Genomic DNA, 19,413 nt, shown 5'->3' with positions numbered 1-19,413 from the left:
GTAAAACGAAACTCATTCAGTTCAAGACAAACATTATGTAACCAGTCAAGTTGAGTCCATTCCTTAAATATCGATGTTTCTGTTCGCAAAAGAACCTTCATGATAGATGTGTGAAGATTCGAACTTGGTTTACTCATTACTATTGTTAGAAAATCTGCATGCGATTTCAAATTTTAGATATAAATTGATGCAATTCCAGTTTCAACATGAATTGCATAGGTTGGAGTCGCATTAGGTAACCAAAATAATGTTTTGAAAAAGAGGCGTTGTATCAACTCAAATTCTTCAAAATAGGTGTGACCAAAAACTTGAACACCGTAAGACAAGCAAGTGTTAATGGTTGCTTTGAAAACTCGGTATTTAGATCCTAAGTCTATGTTTTTGTTTGAGAAGAAAGTTGGCCACATTATGTTGAGAGCTACTTTAGCTTCTTTACTCTTACGTTGAACATGTTTATTGAAGCTATCGTTAGCAGACATCAACACTCCTAAATATTTTAATTCCTGTACTATTTTAATAGGTTGGTTGTTAAGGAATAACCTTTCTTCTCTCAACCTTATGAGTTTATTTTAAGGTCCCAGATATTGCTTTACGTTTGGACCCAATTAATTTGTAGCTGAAAGAAGATGGGTTATCCGCCAGCATAACCAATTCATCCGCGTAAAGAAGTACTTTTAAACGAATATAAGAAAAAAACTCCACCGGGTGAATTATATGAAATATCATCAATGTAAAGGGCAAACAACATTGGGCTGAGGATACATACTTGGGGAACACCTACAGTCGTTTGAAACCAATTCCAAATCTTGACCCAATCCCAAACTATAGCATAAGTTTTACATGCACATTTTTCGTAGTTATTTAGGGATTTTATAGATATACTAAGTGAGGCCATTTTGTAAATGAGATGGTACGTGTTGATTTGATGTTCTTCAGTTTTTTCCAAGATCTGGCGTAATGTGAATATTTGATGGACTGTGGACTTTCCTGGTCTAAAACCACACTGATAACGACCTATCAGGTTGTTGGCGATGGGCTTTAGACTGTCACATATTACCGCAGAGAAGATTTTATAGGCGATGTTAAGAAGACTGATTCCTCTATAGTTGGTGCAGTTTAGAGGGACTCCTTTTTCAGGATCGGGCAAACAATACTGAGGTTTCATTCATCGGGCATGTTTTCTTCCGACCATATCTTTCAGATAAGTTGGTGCATGCTCCTAACCAGCTTATCTCCAGCTGCTTTAAAGAGCATTCGGCATTCAAGCCATCCGCTCCAGCGGCTATTTTAGACTTCAGCTTAGATATGGCAATCTTTACTTAGTCTAAGTCACAACAGAGGCGGCTTCTCTGATTGCATCTTGGTAAAGTTGGCATTGGTTTTCAATACATTGTGTTCGCGGCAGAGAACTTCGAGAGATGTTACTTGTAACTCGGTCGGAAAACGATTTTTGCGATCTCTTGCGATTGTAGGCGTTCGACGTTGTACCTTCTTCCAGCTTCTCCCTGTTTTGCCTTGGGTCTGGAAACCCGAAGTGCTACCTTGCCTACAACGGGGTAGTGCTCCTCGGAAAGTTCGGACATCCATGATGTTGGAAGCGTGTCTGGCGTCAATCGCAATATGGTCAATCTGGTTGAAGGTAGATTGATCTGGAGAACTCCAAGTCCCTTTGTGGATGTTAAGGTGTGGAAAACGTGTACTAGTTACCAAGACGTTTCGCCCCGCAGCAAAATCTATTAACCTTAAACCGTTGACGGAAGTGTTGCCGTGCAGGCTGTTTTTTTCCCGATCATTCCACCAAAGATGTCTTCCCTACCTAGCTTGGCTTTAAAATCACCCACGACAATTTTAATATTGTATATCGCGCACATATCAGACTAATGTTGCCGTATTTAGCCTTGATGGATATACATATAGTTTAGGACTCCTTGCCTTAGTCTGGCTCCAACGCAAAGCTGCATCCAAATAAGCGCTGTTGGTTTTCGCGGTAGCAGTCAACATAGTAAATGTCGCAGTTTTTAATTCTCTTTTTGCTCAGCCCATCTCATCGTATTTCCTGAATGGTTATGATGTCTGCTTTATTGTAGTCTAGGGCCTCCGCTAATTCTTCGGCCGCAAGTGGTATGTTTAGTGACCTAACATTCCACGTGCATATCCGAAGTTCGTTGTCCTTAATTCGTTTGCGTAGGTTGTCAACAGTTAATCCGTCCGTATCCGAGGATTGTTGGTGCTTCGCAACTATTATGTCTGTACGTGGCCAGAAAGTCACCCCGACCGCCAGATCCTAAGTTTAACTTAGGATCCGGGAAGCCGGATAAAAACGCTCCTGGGCCTGGGCTCCGAATAATTCGTAGAAGCCCTATAACATGTTCACTTAGTAGTTCAACCTTACTGGAACTGTAGACGCTACCGTTGATTTAATCTCGGGAATTCCTCCTCTCCCGTCTAGATAAGGAGAGGTGCCTTAGTGGAAATACCTCTCTCCCCGCTCTCGTTTGCTGCCCCCAACAACTTTCCACTGGAGTTGGAACCCAATCTCCATGTTGAGGTACTACGTACCCGATGTTGGTAGACAGAGGTGGGTCTTGAGAAAAACCTGTGGACGCTTGTGCCCTCTTGAATGCACATGTCTATCATTTGAACATCTAAAAATAAAAGTTAGGTATTTATAAATAAAGGACGAAATTCTCCTATATAGTTAAAAAGTTTTCATATAGGACTCAAATTTTTCTAAGAAGATGTCCCAGGTTCAATGTATGTAGTGTTGTATTATCGTGTTTTAATTTTATAAAATATTTAAATTTCAGCCTTTTCAATTTGTGTCAATGCTTATCTGTTGCTGACAATTTTAGTGCCGTTTTGAGTTTCACATATCGCTCCAAACATAAGTTGTCGAAAGCTTATGCTACATGTCTTCAGAAATATACAAACTGATGCCAACAAAAATCAATATCAATTTTGTTGAATCCGTTATTAATGAACAAATGCCTTTTGCCTTATCTTATTTTGAGCCCCTAGGGAGTTTTGGTTCGGTTCGGTTTGGATTGGTTTCCCGAGTATTTATTTTACTTTTCAAAAATTTTTACTCTACCTATACCATATCCTAAAATATATATTTCCTAGAAAAACAACATACATACGAGTATTTCTCAAATCGTGATTGATTATGACATCATTCTTATAATCCCCGGTGTTACCCCAAGGTTTCTTTTGAAATGTTTCTATACAAAAACCCTCGTATTAGAAAAAGTGAAAAAATATACGAAAATTTAACACAAACTCCCACATATGCACACTTACAAACATTCAAACAGACAGGCACAAGAACTTATGTCCTTTAGATGAATCAAGAAATAAGGAATTGACATCAAAAAATAATATTTATTACATGGCTATAGAAGCAAACATTTTTGAATGCAAGCAGGAAGTGGAAATATACAAAAAAGAAAACGACTTAGACTTTCAATCTATCCAGATTCAGAATCATAGCAAAGTCTATTAAATTTTCATCCAGATACATAAATATATGTGTATAAATGTATAAATAGATAAAAGTTAAGGAACAGCCAGGATCTGTATACATATCAAGGCAGATACTTTAAGCACGGGTGTATGATGTACAGTACATACATGCAAATAATACCTTTATCTATTCATGGCTTTTATTGGATTGCAATTTTATTTTATGTTCTAAAAAAAAAGAAATAAAATCTGCGAGAATATTAACCCTTTTTTTGAACGGATTCATGTTAACCTGCAGATATGGTACACATTTAAGTTACGAGCTTGAACTTGATGTTATGGTCTTTGGAAACCTATATGTATTGTGCTTTGTAGCCTTAGGGCATCAGCGTCAATGACTTACTATTTGACTATTTGATTTGAGTTGTACTAAGAGCTCAGAGTCCCAGTATGAAACATCAATGTAAGCAATTCTTGAAAGGCTCAAAAGTCATTCAAATAACTCTCATATGCTGATGACATTAGTATTCGGAAGAACTCAACGCCAGACAAACATAATGTCACCAAGATATTCCCTACAACACCGACAAGACGTCTCGGTCAAAACGTCTTTGAGGTAGTTAGTGACCTTGTCTACCAAGGCTCCGCTTACGCTTAAGAATTACTCTTGTTAACAGCAGTTTCATTGAGCTAAGCAAACTTTTTCTTGAGCACCCAAAATGTTCCTTTATATAAGAATGCAGAAGCATGGACCATGACAAAGGCGTTAAATCAACTTGTTCAAAATAATTTTTACCGCCGACACCGATTCTCCTTTGTGAATGCCAATTTTTCTTTCAACTTTTTTTGAACCGTTTTGTTATCTTCATAAGAGACAATCGACAATTAAGGGCATTGTGTGAACTTATAGAGACAAAAATAAATAAATAAACTATGTGGCGCAACAGTCCATGAAGAACCAGGGCCTAGTGACTTACAACTCTCAACCATTCCTGTGTGCGATTAATGTAGTCAGAGATGGAAGGGACCTACAGTTTATATGCCGAATCCGAACGGCTAATTTGAGAAAGCACATTACATGTCCTATATTTTATAGACACAGCTCGACTGTCTGTTCTCTTTGAATCAAGATAGGACTTCTTTGATGCCCAAGAGCTCTGCCTAGTAACACGTGCGTCGCGGTCAGTGACTGTTAAGACGAAATGCAAGACATTAATTTCTTCAATCGGAATTCACACCTTCATCGACTTCGTTATCGGTCTTAAATCTATCGGTAAAGAAAAACGATCATAGCAAGGGGACGTGGAAATCTCCTGATCAATCAACTGGATTGAGCACATTTCGATCTGCGCATTCTGAGGGGCCAAAATTGACTCGGATCCCTACCTCGTTTTTTTTTTAAAGTCAAGAAGTTTCGACGTTAGACGGCTACAATCGTAAGACACTGCTATCCGATCTTTTTCCGATCGAGTCCATTACAACCTCTTAAGAAGTCCTATGCTGCCTTTATTGAACATTGAAAACCAGTTGCAAAGTTGTCGAACAGCTGTCAGAGATGCCGCCTCTGAAATGGTAGGATTCACACGGCCACCACAGTAAAACCTCTGGTTTGATGACGAATGTCGGCAAGCACAAGCAGCCAAACTGCTAAAATGGATAAAAAGGAGCATAAGAAGCGCGCGATCGAGGAGATAGAGGACTTTAAGACGATTAGGAAAACATCGTTGTAGAACTGCAGCTATGATAAGAATATAGAAAGACCACTTCTTCTAATTATATAAAGGCGATGAAGGATCAAATTCCACTGTAAAAGAGATAGAACAACTGAACATAGGCAAGACAGATCAACAATTCCGCCTACCCGACATCGACGAAGTGAAGATAGCTAACTGAAGTCAAACAAAGCTGCTGGGGCCGACGGCATCACTACCGAACTATTCAAAGCAGCAGCCGTTGACTTGCTAGAGAGCATGCACCAACTCATCTGCAAAATATGGTCGGAAGAAAGTATGTTTGATGAGTAGAATCTCAGCACAGTTTGAACAAAACACAAGAGGGAAGACTTTTTGAATTGTGCTAACTACAGAGATATCAGTCTCCTAAACAAAGCGTATACGACTCTGCCCTATTATTTGAACGTCTGAGTCCATTCGTCAACAACTTGACAGGTCCATATCAGTGTAGCTTTAGACCAGGAAAGTCTACCATCGCTCACATTACGACAAATCTTGAAAAAGAACCCAGGAACCGATACCCACAATTTCTTTATCGATTTTCTTACCGCGTATGATAGAGTCTACACGGAAGAGCTTTAGAGCAATGTCTAGCTTTGGTTTCCCTGTCAAACTTATCTGATTGTGCGGAATAACGAAGTAGAATACACGCTTCTCTATCAAGATCGAAAAAGATCTCATCGATGCATTTTATGTCAAAAAAGTTTTAGGACAAGGCGATGGACTGTCATGCGACTACTTAAACATTGACTTCTTCAACATCGAACATCACCCATGTTGACGTTTTGCCACCTATATGTCTGTGGCTATAACTTTGAGGTAGTTAGGTACTTTGTCTACCTAAGCACCACTATAAATATAGATAACGACAGCGCTGAAATCAAATGAAGAATAACTCTTGCAAATCGCTGCTTCTTTGAACTTAGAAGGCAATTGAGTTGTAAAGTGACCAGCACCTTAGGTTAGGTCACCATATTAAAGACGCTCCTGATTCTGATTCCCATTTAAGCCGCTGAGGTTTTGATCTTGTCAAAGAAAGATGAGAGCGTCTTAGGATGCTTAGGGTTATTTTTGATGCGGTCTACATAGATGGAGTGAAAGGAAGATATAACGATGAAGCAACACTGACCTGGTTAATGTAATAATGGCAGAAACACAAACAAGCTTCAGCCTCACGTTTACGAGTTCAGCCATAGGAATTCAATGCATGCTATCACAATGAAGCTTCGACATCACGTTTCATTTGACAGCCGCAAGAAAATAACGTAATGTTACTTAATGTGTGTTGCTGAAAATTAGCTTTGTCTGACAGCTCAACAGCTGTAAAAAGTCTTCAAACAAAATATGTATGTAAAAGTCCAACAACTTTGATAGCGAGGTCGTGTAGATAGAATGGAGATCAACGCTCCAGCCGGGAAGTTCTTCAAATCCAATACCGAGAGACCGCGACTCAGGTAATACACGCAGGTGAAAGAGGATCTCAACCAACTTGGCCTGTGAGAGCTAGCTAAAGAGCAAGCTGGCTGGAGACACAAGTTGGTTGAGGCCCAGATAGGTAGCTCAACCTTAAGTAAGTAAGTAAGTAACTAAAATAACTCCCTCTTCCAGGCAGACCTTTAAATAATTGACACTTGACAGATATGACGGAGTCCAAAATAGATAAGTGACGAAATTCTAAACCTTTAAATAAAAACGATATTTACTCGTATAAGAGAAAATATTTATACAATTTCGTTCAAATTGGAAAAACGCATCAGGACTTTTAAACTAAAACAAAAAGCAACTCTTAAATTATAAGAATCGTGACAACCTCAATTAGAAATTAGCAACAAATCAAAATACAATAATATCCAAATGCTAGTTTTGTCTACATATTCATAATAATTTTTATCCGATACTATTGGTCTTAGCTGTGGGCTCACATTGAACAAAACTATTTATGGAGGTCATTCCATCCCCATATTAAACTTTAGCCGGACGGACATATGAATATAAATGCATATTTTTATTTAACTGTATATGAGCTGAACATTTATTTACATTAAGTAAATGTCAACTAAGAATCAATCTGACCATGGACATATAAATGTACATATTTATGTAAATATAACTAACATTGTGTAGAGTTATTGACATATCAATTATTTCATACCAAAACATGTTAAGATTTTTAGATAGATTAATCAAATAATAATTGGGCAAGAAAATAGTAAAAATAGTTCACATTGAAATGACACCCAGTGTTCTATTTTGCTGGTAGATATTATGACAAATTATAAATTCAAATTATCAAATAATAGTAGAGGGATATGTATACACAAACATTTATATGTGAATAAAAGAAATATTTAATGTACAAAGTTAAGTGCTTTTGACAGATAACCATAAATATCATTAGAGTTATTTTTGTTACAAATCTATAAAGAGAAATAGACAATAATTGTTGCAAGTTTATTTTGATTGACAGGAATTGGTTGTAGTGAAATTGATTCCTTGGAATCCTTGGAAGTTATAATTATATTACGATTAAAAGAACAGTGTAATCAGATAAGGGCAGATAAGGGATGTCTTGAGATTATACCAAGATAAATATATTTGATAAAAATCTGTTTATACAACCAAAGCCAAGTGATTTTAAATAAATTCTTATTTTCCAAAAGTCGAATGTGGTTGAATCTTTTACAATGTTAACTTCCAACAGACATTTATTGTAATTGTTACTATTTGTGAATTAAAAAAAGATTGTACCAAAATCAACATAATCTTAGGCGTTTGGCTTTCAATCTGGCAATACTTTTTCGGTGACAGTATTTTTGACAGCTGTCACTTGTTTTATGATCAGTTTGATTCGCCATTTCATAATGAATAGACTTATACTCCAAAATAACGTCTGCAAATCAGGCAAATTTATTACCAACAAAATGGTTTAGTTTGACCGACGCACGCATCTATTTAGTGATAGTAATTTTTGGTCGTATGCCTGAAGCGTGTCTTGCAAGATCGTGTGATTTAACACCGCTGGACTATTGACTGTGGGGTTATCTGAAGTCTCTTGTCTATGCAGAAAGCCCGAAACACAATTTAATGTTAATAAATATTTACAAAAACTTACAATGTTGGAGAAACATTTTTTATATCGTAACATTATTTACGTCGTTATACCCGTGGGTGATGGTGAGTGCGTTGGACTGTCATGCCAGATGTCTTGGGCTTAAACCCTGTCTGTGTAATCCGAAGTTTTTTTTTTCACGGGTACTGCCTCTTGCGAGGATTTGACAAATCACCCAAGAGTAATTCTTGTCATGAACTTCTTACTGTAAGGAAATTGCAGATGTGGAACTATCATCATATAGAGGTGGACATATTAAGCTCCTCGGAGAATGTGAAGTGTCTTTATTGTGGTCTGGCAATGTAATTAATAAGAATATTTTTGTAGTTGATAGCGATTGCGGAAGCAATTTAGTGGGAATAGACTGGCTAGACTAAATAGGTTTTCATACTTCTGTTAAAGCCGTCAATATTCCTTCAAATTTACCAATTAGCATCAAAGAACTCTGTGCTAAGTTTCCACATCTTTTTAGCCTTCGTTAGGACGTTGTTTTAACTACCAAGCTCATTTAGAACTACTCCCAGATGCTAAGCCTAAGTTTGTTCCACCTCGCACAATCCCCTTAGCACTTCAAGAGGCTAATTAGCAGAAATTAGAACGTTTAGTCCAAGCTGGAATTTTAAACCCTATTTGACGAACTCAATGGACTACACCTAACGTTTTCGTTCCGAAAAGTAAAGGAAAATTCCGTATATGCGGAGACTTCAAGGTTACAATTAATCCACAATTAATCCATTTTGGCTACTGACGCTTCTAGTTACGGCATATGCGCCGTCATTTCAAATCGTTTTCCAAATGGTTTAGAGAAGCCCATCGCTTTCGCTTCCAAAACTTTAAACATTCACTAAAAATCCTACAGCCAAATAGAAAAAAAACACTCTTCATTATACATGGAATTACAAAATTCCACCTATATTAGTATGGCATGTCATTTGAACTCCTGACGGATCATAAGCAGTTGACAACGCCTTTTAACCCAAACAAAAAACTTAAACAGTGCCTCCAAAGATGGGCAATCTTATTTATGGGATACAATTATACCTATATAATTAGGTATCGGCCAACCGCTAAACATCCAAATGTAGACTCACTTTCTCGACTCCCGGTGGGGCCTGATGAAAATTTCGACAAACGAAAAAAATCATGTTTCGAAATTGGTGAGATGTACGATGATGTCTTAGAACCACACCCTATAGTCTCCAGACCTTAAGCTTCTTAGACAACATTCTGACAGAGACTCTACATTTACTGCTGTAGGAAAATATATAAAAAAAATTGTTGGCCTACGCACTTAAAAGCAGAAGAACATTATCTCGAGGCATATTTTAATAGGAGGCACAGTTTATCAAGAAATAATTTTACTTAATGCAATCCACATGTTGTGATTCCTAAAACTTTGCAAGAAAAAACTCCTAAAGTAATACATGAAGGTCATTGGGGTTCTTCTCGCTCAAAGCAACTTGCAAGACGTTGATAAGCAAATCGAAGATTTTTCTACAAAGTGTGAGATTCCAGCAAGAGTATTGCAGCTGGTCTCAAACAAATGAACCGTGGAGTTGGCTACACATATGTAGATTTTGCTGGACCTGTTTTTGGTCGTATGTGGTTAATTTTAGTAATTGTAGTTGATTCACTAAATTCCCGTATGTTGACGCCAAGCGATTCGTACGAACACTTAAGACAGCGTTCAAAAAACTTATTGCTGATGGTTCATCTCCTGAACTTGCGCTTCCAATTCTACCCAGAACCTTTCGAACAACTCCCAATCCCATGGTCGTCAATAGCGTTGTGTGTTATCAGCCCTAGTTATAGAAACTAAACTAACTCATCAAATAAGGAGCAAGTTTGAAGTTGGTCAGGAGGTTCTGTGCCCCCAATATCTCAAAAGACGGAAATTTCATTTCGAAAGTACTGGGAAAAAACACCTACGAAATCAAAACAAAGAACGGTGTCAGTCGCAGACATGAAAACCAAATGCGACTTTTGTAGAATAAATTGAATTTGGAAATCGACAATCCTGAAGGTATCATTTGTTCCCCTCGATTAAATTCTACCTCAAAAGGTCAAATAAAAGATGGAAAAGATGTATATGAAGAGCCAACATCAAAATGTTCGTGTTCACAATTCTGTCCAGCCCCTGTTGTTTGCGATGACTACAAGAAACCTTTATCAGATGTTCCTAATACTTACTTACTTAAGGTGTCGCTACAGTCCGGGGCGGACCTGGGCCTCAACCAACAAGCGTCTCCAGCCAGCTCGGTCCCTAGCTAGCTGTCTCCAGTTTCGCACGCCAAGTTGGTTGAGGTCCTCTCCCACCTGGGTGCGCCACCTGAGTCGCGGTCTTCCTCTACTGCGCCGCGCCGTCCCTCGGGATTGGATTCGAAGACCTTTCGGGCTGGAGCGTTGATGTCCATCCGCTCTACATGACCTAGCCATCTAAGCCGTTGGACTTTAATTCTGCTAACTAGGTCACTGTCGCTGTACAGCCCGTACAGTTCGTCGTCATATCTTCTCCTCCATTCTTCATCTATGCGTACGGGACCAAAAATCACCCGAAGAATTTTTCTCTCGAAGCATCCTAAGACGCTCTCATCTTTCTTTGAGAGGGTCCAGGCCTCAGCGCCATAAATGAGAACCGGGATGATGAGTGTCTTATAGATGGTGATTTTACATGCTCGAGGGAGGACTTTACTTCTCAGTTGCCTTCTAAGTCCAAAGAAGCAGTGATTTGCAAGAGTTATTCTTCGTTTGATTTCAGCGCTGGTGTCGTTGTCTGCATTAATAGCGGTGCCTGGGTAGGCAAAGTCCTTAACTACCTCAAAGTTATAGATGTCCATGGTGACGTTTTGTCCAAGACGTCGTCGTTCAGTGACCTTTTTGATGACAGCATATACTTGGTCTTGCCCTCATTGACCACTAAACCCATCTTCTTCGCTTCCGTCGCAATGCTCAAAAACGCTCCACTGACATCACGCTTTGATCTTCCAATTGTATCAATATCATCTGCGTATCCGAGTAATTGGATGGAACTTTGGATGATTGTGCCTCTAGTATTGACGGTTCAGTTTTGCACAATTCTTTCCAGAACGGTGTTAAAGAAGTCGCATGACAGTGCATCGCCTTGTCTAAAACCTTTTTTGATACACATGAATCGGTAGGATCTTTTCCGACCTTAATAGAGCAGCGTGCGTTCTCCATCGTCATTCTGCACAAACAGATAAGGTTGACAAGAATGCCATAACTAGACATTGCTCGGTAGATCTCTTCCCTATAGATGCTGTCATACGCGGCTTTAAAATCGATAAAGAGATGGTGGGTATCGATTTGAAGCTCCTGGGTTTTTTCCAAGATCTGCCGTAGTGTGAATATTTGGTCAATAGTGGACTTTCCTGGTCTAAAGCCACACTGAGAATTACCAATCAGGTTGTTGAAGAATGGCTTCAGACGTTCACATAATACGGCAGAGAGGATCTTACACGCAATGTTAAGGAGACTGATGCCTCTGTAGTTGGCGCAGTTTAGAGGGTCTCCTTTCTTATGTATCGGGCACACTATGCTGAGATTCCACTCATCGGGCATGCTTTCTTCCGACCATATTTTACAGATGAGTTGGTGCATGCTCCGTACCAAGTCAACGCCTGCTGCTTTGAATAGTTCGGCAGCGATGCCGTCAGCTCCAGCAGCTTTGTTTGACTTAAGTTTAGATATAGCTATCTTCACTTCGTCAAGGTCGGGTAGGCAGAATTGTTGATCTGCGTCGCCGAGGTTGAGTGGTTCTATCTCCCTTACAGCGGAATTCGGTTCGTCATCGCCGTTATATAATTTGGAGAAGTGATCTTTCCATATTCTCAGCATCGACTGTGGTTCTACTACGATGTTCCCTTGATCGTCTTTACGTTCCTGGTACATCTCCAAAAATAACACCAATGGAGTTACCGACAGAAATTCGACGATCCAAGCGGGTTAAAGTTTTGACCCCACCTATTTACTTCAAGAAACGAGGTCAATAAATAAGCGGGGAGAAATGTTATACGATCAGTACAATAAGAATAAATCCTATTGCAATGAAGCTTCAGTGGCAGTGGTTTAACAACAACACTGGCCCCCTGTACTTCCTAAGTATGAAGAAAGTTAATAGATTTCTATATCTTCCAGATCTTTCTGGGAGGATAGGGGGCATTCCGGAAAGATGAGTCAATCCACTTTTTCACAAATGGATCAAAAGCAAATGAAGGGGTTGAAACATGGAAAAAAGTCTTTAATTCCGATTTATTTATCATTATAACGTGTTCTAGGTGAAACTATATATCCTGGCTTAAATAAAACGTGATATCAACTTCTGATATCAGTATTTTCTCAGATAGTCAGGCTGCTTTCAAATCTCTGTTTGCTATCTTTTAAAACTCTATAACAGTCCATAGCTGTCGATGATCACTAATGGTACAACAGTTTAATATTAAGCTGTGCTGGAAGCCAGGCCATAGAAAAAATCCGGGACATTGTAAGGCAAATGAACTTACCAGAAATGTACAGTACAATACAACCCATTCTACCACGTTTGGATACTGCTAGCATAAACTATTGCAAATGCAAGACGCTATGAAAAAGACACAAGTGAGGTGAAGTAACATCACCATGTGTCAGGTCACGCAAAACATCTGGCCTACACCGGATCTCTAAGCAGATCACATATAAGCAGTCTTATAACCGGGTTCTATCTAATAGGAGAGTAGGCCTAGCGGCCGTATTCTCAAATTCTTCTATAAAGATTTTAATCACATTAACATAATAAGTCTCGCATGTTTAGTTAAGGACTCTAACTGATTTCAGTGAGGTTAGAAAGCATAAAAGATTCATGTGATATAACAATTGGCCATTAAACTGGCCTAAGTGTGTCCTACTCTATTAGAGACAGCCACTTTAACCTAACCATCTCTTCCAAGAGATTTGCTGGGGACTTAAAACATCGCACTGTTGTGCAGAAGCCAAATTTTCAAATACTTTGAAATTGTCGTCTTCGGAATTTTCTTAATTTAAAACAAAATAATTTAACTCATGAATTGTAAAAAAAGCACACAAATCAACTCCGTCAATTAAAACTGGCAATACATTTGTATCTAAGTCATCTTTTGAGCTTAGTAAATTGCTAAAAATGGCTTGAACATTTTGCTAAACCGTTTAGCAATACATTTTTTTCTCCAAATAAGCAAACATTTCATGAAATCCCAACGAGAAAATTTCATATAATTATAATGCAATCAATGCGTATTTTAAATTCAATGATAATAAATGATTGAAATATTTTAACATAATCACTTGATAAGTATAAAGTATTAAAATGTTAACATAAAATTAAACACAAATATCAATTTCAAAAAAATACCAAAACCTACCTAAGCGTAACCTACCTTACAATCATATGTCAGTCAAGAAGCAAGACATTGACATAGACGCACAGAGATGCCGATATATTCAATTCCAAAAAAGCAAATACAATTATTTTAATATGCTTGTTATTTATTAATTCAAAAATAATATAAAACAAAGCGCGACAAAGGAATTGATATTTATTCAATTCTTCAACTAAATTGACATTTGCAAATACACATAGATTATTATTTTGTTGTGACTATTCCCATCAGATTCCTAGAGATACATTTTTATCTTAATAGGGGTTCAAAGCAGAGACAGACATTAGAACGAAGGGCAAATAATATAAATAAATAATTAAGTACTCGTATTTTGTGAACAAAATAATTAAGAAAACTGTAGACAAAAAGCGAAGCAGACGAATTGAATTAAATTCATGGCTGTTTGCTATTTTGGGAAAAACCGCACTTGTTGCTTGAAATTATCGAAACATACGCACCCGAAACTTGAGACGTGTTATTTAAGAAAATTCGACAAGTTCAATGCAGGTCAGCGATAATACTATTTTGTTGTTTTACTTTTTTACTCATTTTATTTATCTTTCAATTTAATTTAATTTAATACTAAAATATGTCTGAAAAGAAGATGACGCAGAGTGGAATACTTTGTGCATAAAAGGAAAATTTTACGGTACCGCGTTAGTTTGCTTACATATTTGGTTAAGTAGACTTTTTGTTGCAATAAAAAGTACGTACACATGTGTCATCATCTACATTGAGGGAATATTTTATTGAGTGACGCGACTGACGTGACGAGATTCAGAATGACACGTGCTCTGATAATTTTATTTTGTATTTTTTGTTTATTAATCTTCGGTCTTCTCGACTTCAGACGTTTTTATTAAGGTATTTTTGAAATTATACATATGCATATACAAGTCTAGATAGAACTTTTATAGCTTTATATTAGCTTTCATATTGTTAAAATATGGACTTTTTCATTTTAAACCCAAACCAATTTCAATTAGTATTTTTGTTTTTGTTGGAAAGTCTGGAAATAGATTAATAAGTATAGCCCTAGTCATAAATTTAATCAATTCAAATCTCAAACCATGGTACGGTAAAAATGGGAAAGGTCAGTCTTATTATAATTATTGGCTTGTGATCTCTGTAAACCAAAGCTGTTGTAAACTTCATGGGGACATATAGCGTGGTGGTTTATTTGGTTGACGTTTGATTTGTCATTTGCGTGACTAAAACTAATTGAAGTCCATGTAAATCAGGATAATTTGAACAAGGCAAATTTACAAATATAGTATTATCACAAAAAAAAGAAAAAAAACAAGTGATATCAGCTTCTATTAAGAATGTATTTTTGTTGGGTTCAAAATATGTCACAAATCTGATACTTTAGAGGAATTCAGTAAAATACAAAACTTCATTTCGAAACAAAATTTTGTTTGCATTTTTTGTCTATAATTTCATCATTTCTGAGAATTTAAACATATTTATTTTTATAAATTTTATATTTGTATATTTTTATAGAGCTTAAATCGATTGAACTGGTATGTAGGTAGGAAGAAATGGCGATCTCAAGGCAACCTAGCCTGAGATCCAATTAGCGCTGTAGTGCGCCGTTTTGATACCAAAAACTCGTTTGACCTTTGATTGAAAGGGATAGATTGATAGAGAAGCTTCATAGCGATTATGTTAGAGCCATTTTGTCGCATTGAGAAAAAAGATTAGGTCTCTAATCTTTGTCTCAGATAGCTCATCGAGTTCTTGAAAGAATGCTTTTCCAAAGCATTTCATTCTAGTGTTTGCCAAAGCAGGATATTTGCCGAGGAAATGGATTATGTTTTCACTTTCTCTTTGTGTCACTACAACTACGGCAAAAGGTGTTGTAAGAGATACCCAATTTCTCTGCATGAACTCCTATAGGCCAATGTCCGGTACAAACCGCAACAATCCTGGCTATGTCTTGCCTTGGCCTGCATAGAAGATCGTTTGTTCGGGTTTTGTTATAGGTGGGCCATATCTTCCTAGATATAATGCAGTTGGGTAAATTGCTCCACCTTCGGTTTGATTCAGTTTGGTAGATAGAAAAGATTTTACTCTTCATAGCACCAAGAGGAATGTTTATCATTTCCGCAAGTGAGCTATGAAGGGCCGATCATTTCCCACGATACTACTATGGCCCGGAACCCAGATAAGGGTGACACCGAGGTTAATATTCAGGTTCGCTAGCTCATCGCGACATTGCTGGACCAATTTAGATAAGGATATGGCCGAGTTAATGGCTTTGACAGCTGCCTGACTGTCTGTAAAGATAGCCACATTTCGGTTTTGGTTTGGGTTTTGTTTAAGGATCCTACATGCCTCCCTTATTACCAGCAGTTCAGCCTGAAAAACGCTAGCAAAGTCAGGAAGCCTAAAGGATTTGGCTACATTTAGGGACTCAGAAAAGATCCTAAAACCAACTCCGCACTCTATCTTTGAGCCGTCCGTAAAGATGGTTGTGTCGAAACCTATCGACACTATGTCATCCTCCCAATCTTCTCTCGATGGGAAAATAACCTTAAAACCCTTACTAAGGTTTAAAGTAGTAGCAGTAGTCAGTGTCTACCGAGATAATATCTGAGGGAATTAATTTCGTAGTGTTGCTGTGACCGTAAGGTTTTGACAACCAGCTATTTGATTCCTTCAGCCTTATAGCGCTGAAGGAAACTATGTATTTAAGAAAAAGTCAATTGGTAGAAGATCCAAAATAACGTTTAAGGCGTCCGTTGGGTAACGCAAGCTGAACCTTCTCAGCTTATTAATGTTATAGGCTTTACTAAGAGCAGGCCACCACACAGTCGAACCATATGTTAAGATAGGGCGTACTACGGCTGTGTACGTCCATAAAATCATCTTCCACTGAAGTCCCCACTTTTTGCCGAAAGCTTTGCTGCGAGCGTAGAAGGCAACACATGCCTTCTTAACTCGTACTTCAATATTTAGTTTCCAGTATAGTTTAGGGTCGAGTATAACTCCCAAATATTTTGTACTGGAAGACAATGATAGGTTTTATCCGTTGAGTCGAGGTAGCGTGAAGGGCGGTACTTTAGTTTTGGTGGTAAAGAGCAACAGTTTAGTTTTACTTTGGTTAACTCCTAGTCCACAACTCGTGGCCGAGCTGTTAACTTTCTTCATAGTTGACTCTGTGATTTCACTAATCACAGAGGTGTACTTTCGTGACACCAATAGCACCAAATCATCCGCGTAGGCTACGGCCTTCACTCCACATCTCTCTAATTTAACGAGAATTGTATCCATGACCAGAAGCCATAGAAGAGGCGAAAGAACACCACCCTGGGGTGTTCCCCTACTCACGTGTTTTGTTGCGATTGTATTGCCTAGAGCATGGAAATAATCTATTCTCGAATGAAGTCTTCTACACCGAACTTAACGAGCGATTCTTCTATGGATTCTGTAAGGACGTTGTTAAAAGCACCTTCAATGTTTAGGAAGGTGGCAACAGTAAATTCTTTATAATGGATTGTTTGTTCTACAGTACGCACTACCTCATGTAGGGCAGTCTCCGTAGATTTGCCCTTAAGATAAGCATGCTGAGAGCTTTCGAGAGGTCGTCCAACTAGGATTTCTCCAAGGTTTTAAGCACAAAAGATGTTAAGCTTATTGGTCTGAAATCCTTCAAGGATTCGTGACCTCGCCTACCCATTTTCGGGATAAAAACTACTATGGCCAGTCTCCACGACATGGGCACATGTTTGAGAAGGAGACATCCTTTGAAAATTTGTTCCAGCCATGGAGCTGCCACATCATGCAACTTTTGAAGCATAACTGGCAGTATGCCATCCATGCCTGGGGATTTATATGGAGAAAAAGTATTGATGGCCCACAAAATATTTTTTCTGGTTATAACGGAATTGACTTGCTCCATATGAGCTACGTTTAGCTCTGTGGTTTCAAGCGATTCGGGATTATCACTCTCGCAACCCGGAAAGTGCGTCTTCATCAGTAGATTAAGAGATTCGGCTGGAGAGGCTGTCCAGGTTCCATCAGGCTTTTTTAGAAATGAAGGATTACAATGTTCCTTCGATAAAACTTTGCTGAGCCTTGCGGAGTCCTTTATGTCTTCGATTGATTGACAGTATTCTCTCCAGCCTTGTCTTTTGGCTGATGACAGGGCTTGCTTGTACATTTTAAGAGAGTCTTTATACGGTTGGTAAAACGTATGTTTGTGGCAGATATTGAAAACTGTCCTCGTCATTTTCCTAAAACTCGAGAGTTCTTCATTCCACCACGAAGGAAGGATTTTACGGCTATATTTAACTGGGCAAGAGACTCTAAAAGCTTTACTTATAGAAGTTTCAAAGGTTTTCATCGATTGAACTGACTAATAATGATTTTCAAATTAAACCTTTTTTTTCAGTTCATTTCGTTTAATGCTAATGTGAACAATGCTTATGTATAAATGCTTAAAAACGGTTTGATCTTTATCTTTCGATTATTTCAATATCATCGGCGTATTCGAGTAATTGGGGGACCTTTGGAAAAATGTGCCTCTAGTGTTGACGGTTGAGTTTTGCGCAATTCTTTCCAGAAAGATGTAAAGAAGTGCCATCAAACAATGCATCGCTTTGTCTTAAACCTTTTATGATATCAAATGCATCAGTGAGATCTTTTCCGACCTTGATGGAGCAACGTACATTTTCTATCGTCATTCTTATAAACGAGTATGTTTAACAGGGATGCCAAAACAAGACATTGCTCTGTAAACTCTTCCCTATAGATTCTGTCATACACGGTAGTAAAATCTATAAAGAGATGGTGGTTATCGATTTAAAGTTCCTGGGTTTTTTCCAAGATCTGCCGTAATGTGAATATTTGGTCAACGATGGACATTCCTGGCATTCAGAGTTTGCAGATGAGTTTGTGCATACTCCCTACCAAGTCATCGCATGCTGCTTTAAATAATTCTGCAGCGATGCCGACAGCTTTAGCAGCTTTTTGGAACTTTAGTTTCTATAAAGCTATTTTCACTTCGTCGAGGTCGGGTTTGCGAAATTGTTGTTCTGCGTCGCCTAGGTTTAATGGTTCTATCATAATTTGTAGCTGGTCTTTCCATATTCTCAGCATAGACTGTAGTTTTAATACGATTTTCCCCTTCTCGTAGTTCCAGGCTTTGGTTCGCGGCTGTTACCTTTGGGAAGACGGCATAACCACCAACCTGGAGGGCCAGATCTTTAACATAACTTCAAGGACGGGGAACCCGGATAAACTGCTCCTTATAGACCTGGGCTTCGATTCTTTCGTAGAAACCCTATAAGGTGTTCACTCACTAAGTAGTTTAACCTTACTGGAACTGAAGACGCAACCGTCGCTTCTATCACGGGAATTTCTTTGCTACCGTTTGGATAACCCCAACATTTTTTAACTAAACCCTATCTCCAGTTTAGGTGCTAGGCAGCCGATGTGAAGCAAGTGGAGGTGATAGTAGAAGTTGAAAGATAGAAGTGGGTTTTGAGAAAAATCTGTGTTTGCTTGTATCCTTTTCAATGCACATGCCTACCATTTGAACATCGAATATTAGAAAAATTCAGTTGTTTATAAAAAGAAAGAGTATACAAAATTTTGTAGAAATTTAATTATGTTACATATGTATATTCAAAAAACATGGTTTATTTTAAGGTATAGAGCTGCAAACTCCGAAATGTTTTTCATATAAGAAATT

The 19,413-nt window shown here is 38.1% G+C and overlaps 1 protein-coding gene across 2 annotated transcripts in view; it reads left to right on the top strand.

Moving 5' to 3' along the window:
- The window catches only part of LOC129954051 (octopamine receptor Oamb), a 229,329-nt gene that overhangs the window by 98,116 nt on the left and 111,800 nt on the right, over positions 1-19,413 (top strand). The gene's annotated exons all lie outside the window — the stretch shown is intronic.

Source organism: Eupeodes corollae, chromosome 1, assembly GCF_945859685.1.
Source record: "Eupeodes corollae chromosome 1, idEupCoro1.1, whole genome shotgun sequence".
Classification (NCBI taxonomy): domain Eukaryota; kingdom Metazoa; phylum Arthropoda; class Insecta; order Diptera; family Syrphidae; genus Eupeodes; species Eupeodes corollae.
Note: the sequence above shows the minus strand (reverse complement) of the source record. Positions and strands in the feature narration are given on the sequence as shown.